This window comes from Corvus hawaiiensis, chromosome 1 (genome assembly GCF_020740725.1).
Source record: "Corvus hawaiiensis isolate bCorHaw1 chromosome 1, bCorHaw1.pri.cur, whole genome shotgun sequence".
Classification (NCBI taxonomy): domain Eukaryota; kingdom Metazoa; phylum Chordata; class Aves; order Passeriformes; family Corvidae; genus Corvus; species Corvus hawaiiensis.
In genome coordinates this window covers 58,462,682-58,482,910 of record NC_063213.1, presented here as the reverse complement: position 1 = coordinate 58,482,910, position 20,229 = coordinate 58,462,682, and the positions used below count along the sequence as shown (strand labels likewise).

The following is a 20,229-nucleotide window of genomic DNA, read 5'->3' as shown; positions in this document are numbered from 1 at the left end:
CCCGGGGAGACCGCACACCCGTCGAGCTACCCTAGACGGTCTCCATGAGTCGCTAAAGGCGTTTCGTAGGGGCGAATGGGAGTCCTGTGCTGCGGGCGGGGTTCGCCGCCGGGGCGGGAGGCAGCGGGGGCCGGGGGAGCCGCCGAGCGGAGATGCCCGGGCGGCGGGGCGGCCCCGCTGCCTCTCCCCCGCCTCTCCGTGGTGGCGGTGGTATCGTAACCGCCTCCGAGCTTTCCCTGTCGCTGTGCCTGGGTGTCCGTGTGTGACATACGGAGGGCTACGGACCTGCCACCCGCCGTGCTGGCCTTGCACGAGTACCAGGGACACATTGACGCCCCTGGTGGGACTCCCTCGGCTTCGGCAGTGCCAGGTTGTGCCCCGTAACACACCTGCATACTAAATACCTTTCAGGAACTAAAGTCTGCTTTCTCTTTCTTGACTTTCAATGGCGAAAAGACAAATATTTCACTACGCTTCCAAAACCCCTTCTGTGTTGTGCACCAGCACTCTGATAGAGCACCTGCAGGTTCTTCCCTTGTACTGCTGTGTCTGTCGTGTGCAATATAACACAGCTGCGCCACAGGTAGCATCGATCAGACGTTGGCTGAGCTGTTTTTGTGTTTTTGACCCATGGAGCTGATTCACCTTCCACTTTCGTGTGTGGAACCCCCTGAAATTCGGGCAACATTTACTGAGGTCTCTGTCCAAAATTAGGTCAAAATGAAAAGATCTCAAAGATCTAAAATAGAAACAAGCTTGATTGTAGATACTTTTTATTTAGTAGAACTTTAACAACTGATGTTCAAGTCAAGTAGTATCAGAAGCATGGGAAGATATTACTCTCCAAATAGTCTTATGTTCCAAATCCTTCGCTTTTCAGTTTCTTTCCCTTTCTTTCTAACTGCCTAGTGAGTACGCACACCACTCCTCTCCATCTAAATACCTCATTAAATAAATTTGTCTGACTCCACTAACACATCATCATTTTAAACACAGTTCCACTACAAATTATCATTTTAAACATAGCTCTGCTACAGGGTGGGAGTAATTTTTGTTTATATGGAAGTAACAGAGAACAAGACCAATGAAAATTGATGTTCCTTATTCTTTAAAGGTATATTTTTAAAAAGGATTTTGTTTTAAATGAAGCATCTTAGTCTTAAGCCAGCCATCTAGGGTTTAGTGGAAAAGGGAAAAAGCTATCAAGTTGGAAACGAATCTCAAGTCTGTTTCACTGTATAGAAATGTTCTTTCATGTGAGCTTTCCAGAGTTTGAAGTAGCAAGGGCACTTTGTATTGCTCTTCACTAAGACAGAACATCTTGTTTCCTAAATTTGTATTACCAGGAGTTGGTGTGTTTTCTGTATTTTGGGACCATTTCTACAGAAAGGACTGAAGACTGAATTTTAGCAATCCTTAGCTTTCATTCTGAATTCTTGAGGGAAAACTTTTATTTCTCTCTCTGTATTTCTTCTTTAAAAAAATGTTTCTTTATTTTCTTTTGCCTTTTTTAGTGGCTACTCTTTGAAGCTAGTCAGGCTTTTGAGGTCATAGGCTAAGCCCTTTGGAGAGGGAGTGTTGGACAGCTTATGGGAGTAAAGGTGCATGACACTGTTTATGCGGGGTAATGGTAGCTCTGTAACTTTTTCATGCATTTGATATTTTGAATTTACTATTGGTTTATATATGCTATTTTCATCTTTTGATATGGAAGTTCAGATTTTAGGAAATAAATAAAGGATGCTTAGTTGGCATCAGAGGGTAATAGTTTGCTATTAAATACTAAAAATAGTGAGTAATCTGCATGTGCCTACAAATTTATAACTTTCCAGGCCATATCCTTCTTGCTTATCAGTCTGCATAAAATTGGGACCAGTGAAAAGCAAACACCACCACCTGATTACATTTGGCATGATGGATGTGGGAGTCATGCACGCCGAGATTTAGTATTTTACTGCTGAGGTAGTAAAATTGTTTTAAGCATGAAAAATGCCCCACACAATGCAAACAAACCCTCCAACTATTGAGTTAAACTGGGACCGCTTCTTATACTTAAGAAGAAAGTCTTAAGAAAGTGGTGTTTATTTGTATTCCCTGTGCTGTGCTTTTGTTTAGTCTGTCCTGATTACAACTTTGAAAGATACAAGTTATGTCTTGCAGTCATTTTTAAAATGTTGAATTGGAAGCAGCCTTGAAGATTTGATTTTATCATTTGTACCATTAAACTATCTTATATTTGTACACTATGACCGATCTTATGCATGAGTCTGTGTAGCCTTTAATGGATAACATGTACCTTTCTTTATTTAAAATGTTCTGTATTAACAGACCGTGAAATGTCAGTAGACTTAAGGCTATGCTTTAAGAAATGAGAACAGTGGTGAATATTTTAAATACCTTTATCAAATTCCATGGTTTTATGGACAAGGATTTTTTCAGTCTGGTGTTTGTGTAGTATTTATTTAGCATACTTCACTATTATTGTGGCAGAAACAATTCTGGTCCTTCTTCCTCGTATGCAGAGACCTTTAGCTGTAGCAGTTCTAATGAGAACAAGATACGCAGGACTACAAGGATAATGTACCTTGGGTATGTCATGAATTTGTTGTGATGTAGTCATAAAATCCTTTAAAAATTTTACCTTTCCTTTGCCCACTTGTACATATTGGAGAAGGGACTAGCTATGAATATCATGAAGTTAGTGGCAATGAATTCAGAAAGGGTGGAACTAGAAGCAGTCACCAGTGAATCCTTTATCAATGGAGTGTGATGGAGTTACACGGGGAAGGAAATGCTGAGTTTGAACATGATGCCAGCATTACTAAGGATAATGGACAATAAGCCAAAGAAGGAAGCTGCTTATTTTAGAGACTTTATTCTATGCTTTAAGCTTTTATATTTTATCTGAAAAGTTATATTCAGGAACATATTATGAGCAAATTTTCTGTCTCCGAAAATTGCTATTTAAGGAAATGCATTATGATACAGAGATATTACTTACACTTCAGAGTGATGATAATGTCTACAGGATATTTGAGTCCTGAATAGATTTCGTTGATCTGTGTACTGTTTTTACTTTTTGAAGTCATGATAGATAATGCTGTCATATTCTCCTGCCGCTCAGCCTGCTCAGAGGTTTACTGCCATGCTTCACAAGCCTGGCAAAGCTGACACTGAAAAGGACTTGCCTGTGAAACTTTTGAAGAAACTTCTAGGATACAGCAGAAAATGGTACTGGGAATTCAGCAGATGGCCCCCTTGCTTCTGAATCATTTCAAAGCCAAGGATGCTATTAGGGTGCACTGTTCTGCCTGTGGCTTTTTAAGATAAGATATAAACAAAGTCTCGTTTACTACTCAGTATTTAAAGATTCCTTTGTATTTTGAAGGAAATAGAAGGCTCAGAAGACCCAGTGCCTTAGCCAGTTTCTGACTTGGCTAATTATTCTTCCGTTGTTCCCTGCAGCTTCAGCTGAATACAGTATTTTTCATGTACTTCTCTAAGCTGTTTTCAAATAAAGCTGTCAAGCAGCTGCTCCGTTGCACTTGGTGCTTGCCTGAGTTCTTTGGGTTGTTGGGGGTGGGACAGGCTTCTTTTCTGCTACACTGAGTTACCTTTAAAAAAGCACAGCTCTCACCCCATGTCCAGAGGCTCCAGTAGTTCTAATTAAGTACATTGCAGGTACTTGCAAATAATGATGTTTTAGTTGATACTGAGCCATAAGCAAGCTGTTTTAGCACTAAAGCAGATATAACCAGGACTGAGTAGCACCTTATCACTCTCTGGAGCAGATAACATCACTAGGTGTTGCAGCGGGGATTACTGCAACAAGTATATTTCAAACAGGAGTTCCGTGGAAAGTGAAGTATATATGGACAGATTCGTGGTAGATGTTTCAGAGATGTTTATTTCTCCAGCCGCATGGCCGGGGCTCAGCTCAGGAACTCCGCAGTCACGGGACCCGAGGGTCCTTGGCCACCCCGGGGAACCCAAACCAACCAATGGGGAACAAAGGTGACCAGGGGCAGGGAAACCCCGTGTCTGTCCCCCCAGGGCCCATCTCCCAGGGCTCCATGGCAGGGGAGGGACCCCAACATCTCACCCGTTTTATTTTAATAAAAGGAGAATGACAACAACTGGATAAACATAACAAGAACAGTTTCAAGACAAAACAAGCCACCCTCCTGAGTTTTTAAATGTCCAAACAGATTCTGTGGAACATCTTAGGGCTGACAGAAGGGAGACAGAACTCTCTGAGCATGCTTTGTGGGGAAACTGAGGCAGGAGAGGGTTTAATTTCTTCCCTCCCCCTTTTCATCCCCCCCTCGGTACCGGAGAGGAATTGTAGGGAAATGGAATTGTATAGGGAAGCCATGGGGTGAAAAACGGATTAGGAATAAACTGGGGATACGGTAAACTTAGGAAGGGGTTCATATTGGGTATAGGGTAAAAGGGGGAAGTGGGCTGTGGGTAGGGAAATTGCTGGGATGGATATTTTTTATAATTCTGTGCATAACGGCTGCCTTTGACGGGAATACCCCCAGGCCCAGTAACATTTGCTGCTTGTAAACCCTTCTTTCCTTGCACTGTATCAAATTGTACAACTTCCCCATCTCCTACACTTTGCAGGTAATTTTTAGGGTTATTCCTTTTAATGGCAGTTCTATGGATGAATAGATCTCCCCCTCTATCATCTCGTGTTATAAATCCATAGTTGTTTTTTACATTGTACCATTTCACAGTTCCTGTGACTTTTGTGGCTACAACTCCTCCTATCACGTGCTTGCGTGTTCGTCGTGGCTGCTGGTCCCGCGTGGCCGCTGCCTCGCCGACTCCGACGTCTCGGCTGGGCCCCCGCGTTGCGGCTGCTCCGTGCTCTCCGAGCGGCGCTGCTCCGGCGCGTGTCTGGGCTCTGCATGGCCCCGCGTTGCCATCGCCGCTGGCCCCGTGCCCTGTGAGTGGTTCCGCTCCGCCAGCTCCACGCTGCTTTGAGAGCGGCCCCGTTCCGGCTCGGCGCTGCGCGGCTTCTCGTGTCGCTGTGGAAGCCGCCGCCTCTCCCTCCGCAGGGCTCTCCGAGCCGTGTGCTCAGAGCGGCCTGCCACGCCGATGCCCGGTTCCTGGCTGCTCGTGGCCCACGGCACCCGCGGCGCCTGCGGCATCGCTCCCTCACTCACGGCCGCGTGGCCGGGGACCCCGAGACAGGGATGGGGTCCGCGATAAGGCGCGCGCTCCCGAGGGGGCCGGGCGCATCCAGCACAGGCACCTCCGCCGGCACGGCTGCAGTCATGTGTTCCTGGGATGGCGGCCGCGCGGCCTCGGCCACGGGATTAGTATGATCTTCTGCTTTAGGGGTAATGGGACCATACAAATGCTCCTCAAGAGCTTCCCTGGTTATAAGGTGTGCACGGAAAGCTTCTCTTTGATCCCATACTTTATCCCATATCTCGTCCCAGAAACACCCCTCACAAGATACAGGAGGTTTGATATCAAAAAGTAAGTCTCGAGAAATATAGGAGAACCTTTTGAAAAGCCAGATGAAAAAATGTTCTAGATCTCCCGGTTCCAATACTTTCTTGTTATGTTGTTCAAGGATTCCTTTAACTTCTAGGTACATTTCTTTCTGTGGCTCAGAGAGCCCCATTTCCCACGATTCTTCCATAGTCCAGAGAGAATATCCAAACCAAGATGAGAAGAGAGAGGTCTAGAGTGGTTATTTTACTCACGAATCTTCCTCAGGGATCGGTATCTTGCCCGCATTCCTCCACCAGTTTGTTGCAGCGGGGATTACTGCAACAAGTATATTTCAAACCAGGAGTTCCGTGGAAAGTGAAGTATATATGGACAGATTCGTGGTAGATGTTTCAGAGATGTTTATTTCTCCAGCCGCATGGCCGGGGCTCAGCTCAGGAACTCCGCAGTCACGGGACCCGAGGGTCCTTGGCCACCCCGGGGAACCCAAACCAACCAATGGGGAACAAAGGTGACCAGGGGCAGGGAAACCCCGTGTCTCCCCCCCAGGGCCCATCTCCCAGGGCTCCATGGCAGGGGAGGGACCCCAACAACTAGGCACTTGGAAACTTTGAAAACTTAAGAGAGCCTGAGGACTGAATGACTGTAAATATAGAACAGGAGGGCCATGGCATGGGCAGCTGTCTCTGTCTGCCTGAGATCAGTGCTAGAAACACTAGCATAACCAAGTCTGCCACAAAGTGACAGTATTGTGTTTGCCACCAGCCAGGAGAGGCACGTGCCAAGCACAGTTGCCACAATGCAATATAAAGGCTAGACATGGTGGATGTGCACCATGTGAAATATGGTTTAGGTGACAGAAGATTAAAGGAGGATCCGCCATATATCTGAGTGATTACTGGAAGACCAAATAACTTGTGAGTTTCTGACTATAAGCGAGTCATCCTTTAGCACTGTGATTGGACTCTCAACAGTACTGAAAGCAGAGAGGAAGGGTATGGTGGGGCATTACAAGGAAAATGCATGGAAAGTAAAATTTAAGTTAGGAAATACAGTATAAAGGGACCAATAATAAACCTGCAACTCTGATAAATAGTCCTTCTACAAAAGGAAAGGGGGGGAGGGGGAATCCAACTGCACTAACAAAATTTCATGAGAAGAAAAAAAGGGAGAAATCGTAAAGAAGATGGAAAATGGTACTTTCACTTTTCCCTGCCAAAAGCCTCTGGCAGCTGCCTCCAGCAGAAGTGGCTGCATGCCAAGGGGGATTCTGTGCACTCTTCTGAAAGCTTGGAGCTGGCTTACAGAGGTATCTGCCTTACACAAACCAAGGGCAGGCACTCCAGCTTAACTGTTTCTGATCTCATTGATTCCTGGCACTTTGTGTCTCAGAGTGGGCTGAGTGTATTTCCTACCAGCCCTCCTGCCTCCACTGTGCTGGAGAACATGAGCATTCCTGCAGCCCACATGCAACCTTACAGTTACCTTATTTCCTGATTTCATGGTTCCTATTACGGTGCTTTTTGTGCAATTCTGCAATTTGTGAGAGACAGAAAGAACTTTTAGAAAATGGGAGTGTGCTTTTTGCCACATGTAGCCTTGCTGCTCATGCCTTGTATTAAACCTGGTTTTGTGGAATTTATCACTTCTGAGCATATTTTGATTCTAATTCAGTGAGTGGGTAGCACTTTGTATATAGCATTGCAATTAAATTTAATCATCTTCAACCAATTTCTGCTGGGGCCATTTCCTTCACCCACAATTAGTGGTAATGTTAAACAGGTGCTTTATGTCTGACAGCACCTTTCCAGCATTTTAATATTTTTATTGGTCCCTCAATTTTGTTCATAAAAACAGATCAACTTCTCTTGTTACTTTGCATGTGGCAATGCTTGTTTGTCCATTAGTTCCAGAATTATTGCTGTTACATCCATTTACATTCTCACTTTCAGTTCATATACATTTTACTCACCCAGAACATTTTAGTGGGTTTTCTTTTTTTTTTTTTCACCCCCTTAATTCTGCACTGTGTACAAATTTGAAAATGAATGTAGAGACCTAGTGATTGTGAAATAGGTGCTCCCTTCGATGGTGTTAACCAGGCTCTAAGCATTAAAGGCTGTCCCTCTGCCTCTTCAGACCTGTTTTCTGGACTCTTGCCCACATGTGCTGTCCATGGTAAGCACTTGCCTGGCTTCGTTGGGGAGGATGCTCCAGTTCCTTCTTCTGCCTAAATGAATGTTTTGTTTTGACCACTTTACAACTAAATAAGCTGAGTAACTTTGTTTATGCAAATGCTTGCATGTGAGATTAAATTCCTTGAAAAGAAAACTGTGATCAAAAAAATCTCATCATCTGAATGCACCAAAGTTTTGCAGTAGTTCTCTGTAAAAGGTACCTAAATGGAGAAGGAAAAGAAAATGTAGACATTTTTCCCTACTTGGGTTTTTCTAGTGGACTGTATAGCCTTTGGCTGTAATGCTTGGGGCTTTTTAGTTTGGAGGTTGGTTTGGGTTTTTTGGATGTTGTTATTATTTTCGTTTTTGTTTGTTTTGTTGCCATTTTTTTGGTTGTTGTTTTTGTTTTTTTGCATTTAACATGAAGAACCTTTGTTAAGTCTTGTTAGTATATCACAACTGATCACTTTAGAAGACTCAATTATTACCCACAAATGTAATTACTCACTTGTCGTGGGGAAAATGTTGAATTTTCTGTGGAGAAAAATAGACATTCAAAATGTTTTTATCTGCTTGCTGAAATACTTTTATTTTAAAATGCCCCTGTGGTACACTGTGAGAGGTTTAGTTTTACTGCTTTACATGTCTATCCACCTGTATAAGCCTGGCTTCTTGTATGGACATACCTTCCATGGTGCCCTCAAGGTCTTCACTCTGAGAAACAGAGCATCACATTTGTTAAAAAACAGAGCAGAAGCTGTAGACCCTCTTTTAGAGCTCAAGAGTCAGGATCTTACTATGTAAGTTTTGTATACCTACAGTGGTAAAAAAAAAAAATGGATTAGGAATAATTTACATAAAAGGTCAAATTAAATTTATTACAACATCAAATTAATGTCAAAGAGAAGTACAGATGCATGCACGTACTTGCAGGAACCAGAATTCCCAACATAACATGCAGTACCATTAAAATCCAGTGTGACCCTCCCAAGAATTAAGCAGTCTTCACTGGAGAATAAGGCATTTTGCAAACCAGTGTGCATGCAGCAGTCTATGCATGTAAACATTTCTGAATAGCAATAAGAAGAGCCTTTAAAAGAACTTTTTGGCATCCACATTGACTGTTGTAAGCACCATTTTTTGAAGATTCAACCTGCTCTGCACTTAGCCTTTGAACCTTCCGAACTCTGAATGAACAGTATTAAAATGATTTATGTTGATAATCTGCATAGGTGATATGGCAGCTACTGCAGTATTAGAGCCAGATATCTAGATTTCAGTCCTGCATTTCTGTATTTTATGTGGGCACATATCACTTCTTGTCTTGTACAATCAACTGCAGTGCACAAGTGTCAAGATTTGTCATGAGGTAGGTACACATACCTGAAAATGCTCTCCACTGTGCAGAACATATTGTTCTGTACCCAGTCATAAGGCACTATAATGACAGCTTTTTATTTTTTTCTTTTTTTTTTTTTAAATACTAGACTAAATTTATGTGCATACTAGATAAGATGTAAACATCATCAAAATTTTGTCCCAGTTTCATAGTTATGCATAATGATAATTGGCAAGCTGGTTCAAGTAAAGAAATAGAACTATTGCTGTGAGATTGCATGCAGCTCTGAAACAATTCATACATTAATCAACTCTAGTTGATATCAATTTTTCAATTGATGTTTTCCCTGGAACACATTCTAAAACAGATTTAGTGCTTTTGTGTCAACAGAAATATTCTATCAATATTCTGCTTAGACTGAACTGGAGAGCTGTATTTGGTGTCTTTGAGAACATTCTCCGTTGTAATCAGCTGTAAATCTGCAGCCCGATTTCCAGCTTGCACTGCAACATGTGAGGAAGGCTTGTGAAATTAGATTAGAAAGTGTAAGAGACTTCCCTAAAATACACCCTTTGATTGCAAAATATTTGCTAGATTGTATTTTGGGATTAAAGTTATAAAAGAAATCTGTAAGAATACTATGATCAGAGGGTCTGCTGGAAATGCAAATTCTTATAGTTATTAAGGTGTTCTGAGAATTCTTTTCAAAGAAAAGTTTTCATATTCAGATATTTATAGCTCTAATTTTATTAGCTTTCGTGGGTTCCAGAAGTGATCAGTACAAATTGTTCATCTAAACCAATCTTCATTTCTCTGTGCTAATCATTACGTCTTCAGTTTAAGTATGACTTTTGTGAGGTGTGTAAACTCTGGCCATTGACTTTACTGGGAGATCTAACAAGAGGCAGAATGTGTATATTTATGCCACCCTTTGTTAGACACTGAAAAACCGAATTATGATCTTGATGTATTGAGCCTGCTCTTGAGCCCTTGTCTTTGAGTGCAAGAAGCTTCTGGTGATGCATTACAGGTTGACAGAGAAGGAATCTGCAGGATCCTCGCATTGGTTGCTTGGTGAATATTGTGGTCCAAATGCTGGCTAAGGCAAGTGGTCGATGGACTGGATGATAACAAGGATTTCTCAGTGTGAGGAAGGCACTGCTTACTTCCAGATGCTGCACTGATGGCTCCTCTGTAGTGGGAGGCATTATGGTGTAGGAACACAATATCCAGGTTTCCCACAACCCACGTGGCCACAGGTGTGTGCCAAACAGCAGCTGAGGGGTGTGCCGTCACCTCGGCACAGGGAGTGGCTGCCTGGCCTGATGGGCATGGGTCAGAAACCGTCACGTAGCTGTTGAGGACTAGTTCAGAAAACGAAACTAAAAAACACAATCGTGTAGGTCCCTGTAGAAAACAAACTCACAGTGTGATGTGCATGCAAGTAGTTTGTGTGTACCAAATAATAAATACACATCCCATAAATGTCACTGAATACATATGCAGCTCCTCCAAGCTGTCTGAATGCTTAACTGCTGTCCTTACAAAGCTGTACTACTGCTCTTCCTGTAAAGAAGTCCAAGGCTTCTTTGTTGTATACGTCTACAGGATGGACACTAGCATTTTTTCCCTTCTTTAATGTTTCAATATACACTTACTTCACTTTAAAGAGAAGATAGCAAAACACATATGAAAAAATAGTTCAGTCAGACAAATGGAGAAAGATCAGGTTGGTAATACATACAAAGATTTCAATTTTCATTTGAATGATAAATATATCCTTGGCTATTAAATATGGAAAGGAGGCAATATAAGGAGCAATGTTGGAGACACTGCTTATCACAAATAAGCATCACTTTAAAAAAGTTCTTTTTCTGGGAGTGAGTGATAAATTTTTGTGATGACTAATAATGGAGAAATCACAGATGTGTACTCTTTGATGCAGACGTATTCATATCCTATAAAACAAAAATGAAATTGAAATAAGTATTCAATATGTAAACTTGCTGATTTTATACTTTGTTAGTCTTCTGATCAAGACCTGTTTATAACCAGTGTATTGTATACCATGTGCAACAGGAGATTCTTATTGTGTATATATACTGTACAATAGGTGGGTTTTATTCCTTAGCATTATAATAAGCGTCTTTTATAAGTTAAAACTTATAAAAATACAGATCCAGTATTGTGGTCATTTATCTCAAAAGTAAACCCTTCCTGCAAAATAAACAAAAAATGGCCTTCAAATTTATTCCCTAGAGGACATGTCTTACTTGAAACTGATAACACTTGGTAGAGAAAGATACGCCTTTCATTTTGGCTAGGTTAATAAATCTGTGCAGCACAGGGTTACAGCTGTCTTCTTATTATTGGAGAACAAGTTTTCATTCTGTGAAGTTAAAAAAAAAGACAGCACTGGGCTTTTTATTATATAAAGCAGATACGATGACTTGAAATAGAGGGTTGTATCCATATGCCATGTTATTACTTCTAATGGGGAAAGGATAATAGAACAAATAAATTTATTGGTTTTTTTTTTCTTTTGACAGCTATCTGCTCTTTATATTGTTATTTCTTTGCCTTATGAATCACTGATGTAGGTGATTGAATTTGATATCCGTAGGTTGTGGAATCAGTCTTTAAATATTTATGTTGATTTGCATACGTGACAGATTTCATCAGTAAAGATCATTATAAACAACAAATTGGAAGAAGTTAGAAAATTCCTTTCCTTGAAAGGGATTCCTTGAAAGTTTACAGAATGACTTAACAGAGCCTGCATAATCTTCACAGTCAATAAAAACCAAAGGCAGAGAAATGTGCTTAAAATCTACAGCAAAAATGTTTCCAGTGTGTATTCTTGAAGACTTGCTCTTTGAGCTATAGCAAATGAGGCTTACTGAATATGTACACTTAGAAATATTCCAGTAGAAAAACAGTTTCGAAGGCCTTTCTTTTTAGATCTGGAGTTCATCTGTAAACTTCAGCAATAAGGACCTTGAACACCTTTTCCCTCTGCTGAAATACAGTTCCTTATCCCAAACATTTCGCAAAATATATCTTGTAGTAATATTATTTTCCTGATGCTCTGACTAGCACTGTCTGAAGAGAAAATTACGATTTAAAGTGCTTGAAATATGTAATTTTTAAAACTATTTTAAGTGCTGTGATTCATTATTGCACCAGGCAATAGAATAACCTTGGATAATTAAAAAAAAAAAAAATCCAAAACTCCACAACACCCCGAGCCACCCCAAACCATGCCCTCAAACATGGCAAAAAAATCAGTTAGCAGGTGAGATCACCATGAATGTGATGAATCACTGACAGCCTTTCTTCCTATCTCTGCTCAGGTAAAGTTCAGATCTTGACCTTCTGCTTGACTGGGAGCCATTACAGAAACCCTTAATGAGCTTCCTGATGGCCTTTTAAGAGTAATAACTGATTAAGTAATTGTAGCACCTTATGCTGAAGTGTTTTAAGCACTTAAAGACCTCTGAGCGTCTTCCTACAAAAACCAGCACGTCTGCTGAAGTTAGGTGATACAAAAGAAACTGTTCCTTTCTATCATTGTTAAGGTACTTCTCTATGTTTACTCTTCTAACCTCTGGCTAATAAGGATGGTGACTGCAGGCATTAGGCATTAGACAGCCTTTAAAAGACTGATGCTTTTGAGTACTGCATACTATAGGATAAATTGTAGGGTTCAAATCTCTCACAGAGTTGAAAAGGATATGTGGTATCTTAAGAAACATAGGTGTCAATTTTCTGCTTGATGGTACTAATATATTGTGATAAGATCTGCATATTAAGAATGAGCCCTCAAAGACAGTGATTTAGTACTGCAATTGTACACTACTTCACAATGAGGAGAACAAACAATAAAAATGTGAATCCTTGCCTCTGCTCTGAAGGACAGTGAACAAAGACTTCTAGGCATTACAGCTGGCAGGCGTGGAGAGGACTCGGTTTTCAGAAGTGACTGGTGAGAGGAATGGAAGGGGGATAGTAAATGTGAACAGGGAGGTTAATTGCAAAGTCAATGAGTTTACTACAGAAAGCACTGAGGCTCAGATTCTCAAAGGCAGTGCATGTGTATTAGTAAACAACACCAGGGAATGTGCCAGGCATTGGAGCTTAATTAGCTAAACCGTGAAATTGTGAGCATTGTTTCCAGTGTATTTGTGGTGTTGAACAAGTAGCACTGCCCCAGACATTTCTTGGAGAGGGTTTGGGAACTAGGGTAGGGCTGAAACATTACCATCAATGCACTTTCAATTCCAAGAGAGTTTAACAGGATTGATGAGCTGCTCAGTAACGACAGGTAAAAGCCTCAATTTTTTAATTGGCTTTGAAATCCTACCCTTGTATGGAACTGCAAACCACCTGCAGGGCAAACCACTCAGACATTGCTCCCAAAACTCTAACTGGGCATTGAGAGAATAGTGAGTGTCATGAGTCAAAATTGTCAGATTGGGAAGCATTGTGAATAAAACAGCACTGATGGTGCCACTAGTGCTTGAGCCTGTGTCTGGGCTCTGTTCAGTAACTAGAACAAGTGTAGCCTGGGCTCCAGCCCCATCAAACTCTGCAGAAAACAGGACTGTATCTTGGGGTATTGAGACATCTGAAGATTGAAGGGTAGTGGCTGGATCTCCAGACAGCAATCTGGTGGTTGGATCAGACGAAGTGGCTGGATTTCCTCACAAATCCCACTACAAATCCATCTCATGCTCCTGACAGGAGGATTCCCAGTAAATGTGATATGCATATGCTGACTGAATGAGAGAAAGTTCAGCTTCACCACTCAGGCAGCAAACTTAAAAGATAAAGAGCAGATGAGAGAGTTTGGGTGAATTATAATGCGCTTCTTGGAGTACTTTCTATAGTTTCTTCAAGCATTCTTAAAATTCACAGGGAGCAGAAGTGCACAGTGACTGTTCAGGGTAGAATTTTAGCTTGTGTAAATAGTTCTGTTAAATTAATTGCATTTTCTAAGGCTGTTTTACTCCAGCAGGATTTGGTCCTCAGATTCCATTTAGATTTTGTTAGTAAGTAATCTGGCTAAAGTTAGTGAGTACTAGTTGCTAGGACCTCCAGGGTTGAAGCATCACTGTGATTCCATCACAGAATTTCAATTAGAAGGAAAATGCAGCTGTCCTCCAAACATAAAACCTTGTATATTTTTGCTGGACTCTATAAAGTGACTGTCTTTCCTGTATTACTGAAACACAAACACTGCTGGTTAAATACAAACCATGCTGCTATAGCACATGTATTCAAGCAGTTAATATAACACCTTTCTTTTCACGGAGCACATCTTTGATTTGCACACTTCCCTGGGATAGCACACACAGTTTGATGCAGAACTTGCTTCCACCTTCCTTATCCTCATAGAAAGTAGGTATTCATTAAGAAGGACAATTATGGGTTATTCACTGTGGGATGGTGTTATACTAGATATTAGGGGCCACTTTCAGGATCCAGATTTCTAGTTGAAATAAATCAGATCGTAGTAAAAGACACATACAAATCACTTTTTGTCTTTCCAGAAGAGGAAAAAGTTCCACAGAAGTCAGTTGCAACTTTTGCTGGATTACAAATGCAGAGCTGTGCATTCTTGAAATGTGAATTAGTGATCAGAATATCTCAATATTAGCTAATATTAATTCCTAATTTAGTATTATCCTAATATCTGAATATTAAAGTAGTATCACATTCTCTGCTGTTAAAATTTTTGTGCATAAGTGAGTGAGCGACTGGGCTAGTTAACCAGTTAACCACAGCTGTTGGCTTAGTGTTCAGTTTCTTATGAAAGACAAGTGTCATTTTCAGGTTTCGTTTGAAATCTAATGCATTATCCTTTCTTAACAATATAAGATGGATTTTCTGGATTTGTATGTTTAGCTGCCCTGTTAGGGATTTCTGTTTATTTTCCTTTAATTACAGTGTTGTGATGCTCTTAATTTCCTCTAACTTAATACGTACCAGAAACTTGCCAGCAGTCATTATCTGTAAGGCTGCTTGAGGAAGGATCCTGCCCTCTGATAAAACAGGAGGGATGGCATTGATTTCCACATGAGATGTGTCTCTTCACAAGACTAAAGAGTCACTGTGCTATTTTGGTCCTGCAGGTGAGTGCACACCAGGAATGCTGTGGGAATCTGTGTGACTGCGGGTCAGTGAGTTCTGGAAAGCTTTCGGGTTTGGTGCTTTGCTGGGCAAAAGGGATTCACCTTTGGGAGGTCTTACTGCTTCATGTTACTGATGGCACCATTCGGCAAGTGAGGGATCTAGTTGTCTTGGTCTACTACCTGAAGGTGGTAAATATTTCCATTGTGATTCTAAGTGATGATCTGATGAGTCTGGAAAATTGCAGCTATGAAATAAAGCCTGGGAAAATGACATCTGTAGGCATACCAACTGAAGACTGCTTCAGTTTCGCCAACTGGAGTGGGTGCATGTGATGACTTTCTGCTGGCCCATCTCTTGGTACATCTAGCAGAGTTACATATGTGCACTGTGGTACCTACTAGGCAGTGCTCTCTGTCTGTCCAAAAGGTGAGGAGGAAACCAGCATGGGAATAAGGAGAATGGAATGGTGAAAGGCTCGGTCGCTCATCCTGCCAGAGACACACTTGGAGTTCATAATGGTTCAGCAGCCAGGGGATGATGTGGAGAACTGCCTTGGGAAGGTGAAAGGGACGGGAAAAAAAAGGGGAAGCAAAATATGGGAAAACTTTTTTTTTTTCCATTGGTTTTGTTTTCACAATGCTAGCAAACTAGAGAAAAGGTATTCATCCATAGCCAAAGGCCTGCAACATGATAGCAGGTCTAAAATAATTGACACAAAGAAGTAAAAGCTTTGGAAAGCAGAATTTTGGCAATTTTGAATGAGGATATTTTTGCTCTCCCTGTAGCTGGTTAATTAATTAGTCCACAACTGCAGCTGGAAATCAACTCAGCTCTTTCACTATGATATTTAGCCTTCTGGCACTGGTTTAATCCCACCCCAAAGCAACTGAAACACAGATACAGATTACATAGGTTTTCAGTTAATTTATGTGTGCTTACTCTGTGTATATGTATGGGTTACAGGCAATGAAATAGAAAGTAGGGTTGGTTTTAGGATGCAGATGGGTGAACTGCCACCCCTGCATGACTTTAATTCCAGTGTTTCTATTAGTGTGTGTAAACTATAAACTATCACAGTGAGCCTGTTTATCACAAATTAAAAGTTGAGAAAAATGCAGCATTTTTCAGGAAAAAGAGTTCTCCTCTTCAAATATGGTGCTGAGAATGGTTTTGAGTAAAGGAGAGAATGAATCAATATCTTTTATTGTTGCAGGACCACAACTTTTCATGGTAGGTATGTCCCTAGGAAGCGTGTTTTTGGGGCAGGCATGTGCAATAATTTATGTCTGAGCCATTTGTTAATATTGGCAAAGTGTCACAGGTGCTCCAAGTGCTGATGGCAGGCTGGGGACAAGAAGGCAGCAGCAGGTCGCTGCTTCATCCCTGCACCGACGGCTGGCATTTTACACAGCGAGAGGTCAGAAAGGTGCATTATTTACCCCGTAACTAGTACAGGAATGAATCTGTGCTTCTCTGAGCTGTTCCCAAGGAGTTTTACTGAGTCTGACTTTCATGATTTTCAGCAAAATCTCTTAAAAAAAAAGTTTATAGAGAATCCTGGCTCCATGCAATTACTCTGCCATATGCAGTGGCACATCTTACTCATTCTATGAATGTTTTATGCTCCCAGGGGGATTTAAGAGTAAATACGACCACAAGTACAAACTTAAAATATCAAATTAATTTTGTGTTACACACACAGAGTGATGGATAATGTCAGTTCAGGGCTTGATCCTGCATGTGTTGAAATTGAGAAGATTTCTTGGTGTTAGTTTGGTTTATGTTTGGCACATAAAGGTCTTGATTTTTTTGTAGTTGTATAAAACCCCATGTTATTAAATAAATATAGGCATACCATATTAACAAAAAATGGCAAGTGAGGAATACTTCAAGTTCTTCCATAAGGAATATAATAGAAAATTTGTAGCAGCATTTTTTATTTTCATGGAGAAAAAATACATTTGCAATCCTATAATTATGTTCTGAAACAGAAATTCAGTCAGATTACTTTTGGGTCATTATCTGTGTCAGAAAGTGGTAATTGGGGATTACTGAGTTTCTATCAGGTTTGGCTTAGCAGCAAACAAGGTTAACATAAGTGGTTGTATAGCTGAGTTAATTTTAAATGATCTTTCAGGCTGAGATATTAAGGCTGAAATGCCTTTAAAGGAAGCTAAATGGGGCTTGTGTTTTGAATGTGATCTGATGTATAATTAGATTTCTCCTACAGAAAGGTTAGAAGCTGTAATCCAATGTTCAGAATCAACAGCAGAACTGTGTCTTTTTAAATTTAGGAATGTGTAAAACTTAATACAAGTTGATTTCAAACATTTACATGCATGTAAATGTGAGGGTAGTGGAAGGTACTGGATTTAAAACATGGAAAATTTGGGATTACACAGGATATTGTAAGTGATGTGAGTTCTTGCTCTGGGTGGTTTGGCTATTAACGAGAGTGTGTTTGGGCAGTTGGCATCATTATACATTAAAAATAAATATGTAGGAAAATGATTGGGATGCAGGGCTGTGTGTAAGAGTTAGCACATCAAACACTATTCATTATAGTGCTTCTAAAGACTGCTGTATCTTTGCTAATATTTTGTCATTTTTGAAAACTGAACAATCTTAACACATTGCAGAGGCTGGTTAATTAATTTGTTGAGAGTTTTTGTGGCCAATAGCTGACTATTTCTCTCTATCCTTAATAAAGAAATTTTTGCAACTCCTTTTTTTTTTTCTTTTTGTTCTCTTGAAAGAAGGAAGGATCAAAATAATGGCAGTTTTAGCTCAAAATTTAGGCCAGCTTCTTCTGGCTGACTGTTGAAATAGGGTTGCTGTGTTCTCTCATGAAAGGAGAGCAATGTCTTTTTCACATGTACACTTCCCATGCTAAGTCAGCTTGAATTAAAGTCGCTGAATGTTCTATGGCAGAAAGAGCTTTGAACCTAGATTTGATTTTAGCTTTCCTTACTGCAGCCTGAGGACAGGAGTAGGACACGTAGTGTTTTCACAGAATATGAGAAATCTTGTGGATGTTTGGCCACTTCCCTTTCTCCCTGTATTTATGCATTAATATGGTAAAAATATATTCATCAAGTATGGAAAAGGGAAAGTCAGAAGAAAAGGAAGGTTCCAATGAATGCTGTATGAAGGAATTCTTTCCTTGTTTCTGTATGTCTCCCTGGTTGCCCCTGGAAAGCTCCAGTGTGCTTTGCTCTTAGCGCTTGCTGTGCGACGGGTCAGTGCAGAGTGTCCACCCACGGCGAGTGACTGGACAGAGAAGGGCAAAGAGCAAAAGGTCAGGAAAGGAAGGCACGAAGAGGCAAAGATGACCCTGTCCTCTTCCTCCAAGAGCACCTGTGCAGACAGGACTGCATGATGCAGCAGCAGCAGTAGTAATTGGGAAGCTCCTCCATTAATCTTGGAGGGAAGTAAGAGGCAAATTGGGGGGGCCGTTTGCTTCCTGGTTATGAACTGCTTGCAGAAAGCAAAGGGACACCCCCTGGAGTCAAGGGAAATTAATGTGCATGTAGGCACTTAACATGATCCAGTTTCTAAGCCACAGTATCTAAATACTGCTGTCTTTACAAGATATAAAAATAGAGAAAAGTACATTTTCACTAAATCTAGAGAAGATGTGATCTAGTGCGGGAACTCATGCCTTCTGATCAATGAATCAATATAATACCACAGAAGCTTCTTATTGTTTAAAATACACTCCACTCACATATCTCACAACTTTGGCATAATACCCTACTTATACACTTCGTTTACGTATACATTCTACCTACTTATACATAACTTACACAGTTCAGTTACTTACACATTCTATAACTTAAAAAGTTCTTAATTACTTATACCTTTTACAACTTTTACCTAATACAGTATTTACGCACTTTACTTGCTTATCTTACACTACTTATACATGTTACTCTACTTACACATTTTACAACTGATCTGTAATACAGTACATACACATTTTACAACTGCTGTGCATGAGATCTCACATTGCTTGATCGGTTTCTCTATTTTGTCCATGAGCTCCGCACACACTTTTCTGATAATATGATTGGTTTTAATCTAGTGCAGCACAGTCCTTTTTTATCTATTCCTTGCTGTCTTGGTATTTAGTTTTTCAGCTTCTTCTTTCCCAATTTAGCACAATTTACCTTTCAGTCCTTGATGAATTCCTGAGGGCTCTAACAGGCGGGGCTTCTGATCTAGGCAAGCAGTGTAGAGATGATAACAGCAACAAAACCCATCCAGTGATCAGCAGCCAAGTTAGTCCAGGAAATCCAAACAACAAGACAGCAAAGGGAGCAGATATAAGCCTGTCCCACCTCCCCCGCTTCTCTCCCCGAACCTTCAGACTGGAGCTTAAAAACCCTCTTAGGGCTGATGTGCTGTACCTGAAGGTGGAAAGGCCAGTGAGGGTAATTCCAGCCTGGTCCCCCTCCGAAGGCTCTAGTAAAAGTAACTAAAAGTGGTTTGGCTGGGGCACGCTATCAAGGTTCAAATACTTTACAACAATTCAGTATTCTCCTGATAAAATGTGATACTGTTACTGGAGAGGGAAGGAATGTGCGGGGGGGAATTAATGTTGAAATTAAAAATGTATATTACATTTCTATACGTTCATTTTGTGTTAATATTAACAAGACTAAAAATTTATCCCATTAATACTATGAGAACAGTATCAGTAATTTTTGCCTGGGTCTAGTGGTAGCATATCACTTGACACATCTTGGCTCTGAAAATTTTAATGAGATTTCTTCCTTTTCCAGTCAGTGAAACTTTCTGTGCACCTAAATGTCTAGCTGGTACTTGAATTTTGAAAAAAAGTAATAATACATCAATCTTGTTAATGAAGGAGAAAATTCTGGCAGAACTTAGGTGTTAGTCACCTGTATTAAGCTCAGGATAATCTAAAAATGGCAGGCCACTGATACTGTTATATATTATTCAAAATAGTTAGTGTGAGCAGTCAGTCTTAAATCAGCTACTTTGAGTTTACAAGGTGAGGTGCAGTTCCAGGCTAGGGCCTTTCAGCACAGGTCCCTCAGCCTGGGGCTGTGCTTGAACTCAGAAGTTGGAGTTGCAGGTGGGATT

At 40.8% G+C, this 20,229-nt stretch overlaps 1 protein-coding gene across 2 annotated transcripts in view; it reads left to right on the top strand.

Annotated features, from left to right (window-relative positions):
* The window catches only part of ZNF804B (zinc finger protein 804B), a 241,008-nt gene that overhangs the window by 1,202 nt on the left and 219,577 nt on the right, over positions 1–20,229 (top strand). The gene's annotated exons all lie outside the window — the stretch shown is intronic.